This window comes from Micropterus salmoides, unplaced genomic scaffold (assembly GCF_014851395.1).
Source record: "Micropterus salmoides isolate LMB-PRFRI ecotype aquatic unplaced genomic scaffold, ASM1485139v1 Ms_hic_scaffold_2, whole genome shotgun sequence".
Taxonomy (NCBI): Eukaryota; Metazoa; Chordata; class Actinopteri; order Centrarchiformes; family Centrarchidae; genus Micropterus; species Micropterus salmoides.
Genome location: NW_024041150.1, coordinates 44,861,091 through 44,864,088, shown reverse-complemented (window position 1 = coordinate 44,864,088; position 2,998 = coordinate 44,861,091).

The following is a 2,998-nucleotide window of genomic DNA, read 5'->3' as shown; positions in this document are numbered from 1 at the left end:
TTGTAGTTAAAAGAAAAATACATGATACTTAAAAAAAAACTTACTTAATAAAAATCAAAACAGATCAAAACAGAAAATAGAAATAGTCCCCAAAAAGAAGGTCATGATGAGAAACGTGTAGGTCGCCAGCTTTCCATAGATTTTTCTTTAGCAAAAAATGTTACAGTTCTTAACATTGCATGTTTGCTGTGTTTGAAGTTTATTTTAATGCACTTAAAATGAGGGTATTTGTTATTTGAATTTAAAATACATTTTGATGCGTCTTTGACCATCCCTGTAATACATGTAACAGTTAGATGTTTTTTATTTATTTACAAACACCCCAACATTTAATCATGTTGTGAAGTTTATTGCAGCTTCAGTTCACTTGTATTTATACATTATGTTTTCGTCCATTGTTGCTCACCTCACACGTTTTCTCCCACCGTTTATTATTAAAGTAATAAATACGGAGCGTTACATCATGATGCAGAGCTGCACTGAAAAGGCAGAAAAGGCAGATGCATGCTGTGTTTAACTCTGAGGTGCAGTGAGTGTTTAAGAGGAGAGATTTAAAAGCATTCACTTTCAAGAGTGTCATTAAATGAAACCCCGTAGCGGCCGTGTGCTCGGGCATGTTGACTGGTGTAACACGGACACTGAGATGCTCTATGATGCTTGTCATCATAGCAACAGATCATCAGACTGTGATGAGTTTTGCAGCTTCAGTAATATCTGCTGGCTTCCCTTCGACACACAGCTCCACTGTTCACCTGAGAAAATGTCTCCTGAGTGTTGATGGGCTTTTAATCGTGACTTGTAACCAATCAGATGGAGCCGTGGGCGGGACATTAAGCAAGACTCCAGAGTGGAGATTGCAGACAGACAGACAGAGAGAGCATTGATCACTCTGAGGGGGGGATCAATTTTGTCTCAGGCAGGGATATTGTGAGAATTATTTTAGAGCATTATAGCCTAAATTGTTATCATTAATTACTAGAGCGATGGTGGTCTACATTGTCGTCATTTAAAGTGTTATTTTACAGTGTAAAGTTAAGATCACAGTGTTAAAACTCTACAGCTCTGAGTGTGTGTGCTCCTTTCTGTATCTAACTGCCAAGACTGCAGAATGAGCACAGCGAGGCATCAAAACACCAGCAAGGAAAATGTAGAAGCAGAATTAGTGACAATTGTGTTACAAAACGTACATAAATACAGCAGGAATGTCTTGTCTTTAGCACACAGCACAAAAGACACTAGCTTATCCCCCAAAGTCAATAAACAGTCATCATTTGATTATCTTTAAACAGTAGTAATCATTAATCGTTCTTAAGTCATAATTTTTAATCATTTTAATATCCTTAATTAGCATTAATCATTCATCATTCTTAGTCAGTTTATTAATTATACTTATTTATTCTTAATCTTTGTACATTACCTAGATGTGCCTTGTTTTCTACTTAGAAGTGCTGTACTGTAGTCATAAAAGCAGAAACGAGCTCACTGTGGTTAAGATCCTTACAGACACTGAGACTATGCACGCCTTGTTCAACTTTTATCTACTGTAGATTTATGACAGCAGGAAAGGCTGCAGGTGTTCAAAATCTGCTGTAACAAGTGCATGTTTAGGTCATTTACTGCTGTTATGACTGCATGAGGAACTGTTGTTGTGTCAGTCTGCTTATATATATTAAGACTGCATGTTTAATTACCAACTAAGACTACATGCATTTACTGATTAATTAATGCTAATTAATCAACTTCTAACCTCTGATGCTTATGGCCTGTTTGAGCTTTGAGTGAACTTGCTGAAGGAATTTTGCTTAACGCTTTCAAGACAGATAGTGGATGTGCATTTTCACTACAGAGAGATGATAAGCAGAAAGCAGAAAACAGCCAGCATAACATCAAGATTACAGAAGATACAGCATTGCACATGTTGTATTCTTATATTAATTGTTTAAAAATATAATTGTGTCAAATTAAGCATACATGACTTTTAATAGATACGTTGAGACTGAAGGTGAAATGTAGATGGTGAACTTCTTATTCAGTAGTATAAAGATATAGAAAGTTAATAAATGACAGCTGGAGAACAGTGTTCATTGGTAAAACAACACATGTAAACAGCAGAACTGCAGGCGAAAAGAAGTTCATCATAAGGAAAGGAGGTGGCAAACCAGCCCAGAGGGGATATATAAGACTGTCTGCAGACCACAGGGTTGACTTCATCCTCCAGCCTGCTGGGATGTTGTACGGGTTTATCTGTCCTGTTTTGGAATAAACTCTTTTGCACCGACTCTTGACCGTCTCCAGAGAAGTTTTTGATTGCAAATTTATTGACTATAATAGAAAGCTAATGGAGTATTTTTTGACAAAGTTTATAAAGCTGGTGAAGGTGGGGACCAGGCTTAACACACATCTGACCCAACAGTATAAACCACAAAGGGGGAAATCCCACGTATCCCCCCAGCAAATGACACCCTGTATGTACTGGATGTATATGTAGCTACTATTTATTGATAAAAATGTAAATTGTTCTTTATTGTGGATGTGTTTAAATTTTCTGACTTTGTCTCAAAAGAAAAGAGGTTACTGTAATCCACAAAACTTTGTAGCTGAACCGTGTGATGTTTCTGGCAGCCGTCCACTGTTGACACACATTGCTATATCTTGGTGGTATTATGCTCATTTTCAGGTTAAAAATACTATTTGGTTTGATATTAAAAAACCCAACACCATATTTTTGTCATGCTGCACATTGCTGCAGCTCCTCTTTTCACCCTGTGTGTTGAAGGCTTCGTTTTAGCTACGGAGTGACGCATCTTGCCTCTAAATGATCTGATGATTAGCTAAATGTAACTAAATTCACCCACAGATGTCAGATTAATACCTAAGTAATTTGGCCACCAGTTGTTCACCAGAAACAGCCAGAGTTGTTGATGCCGGATCTGAAACGCAGGACGCCTGAGCAACCAGGCAGCGCTCCAGGCATCAGGTTACACATGTAAGCGTTTTG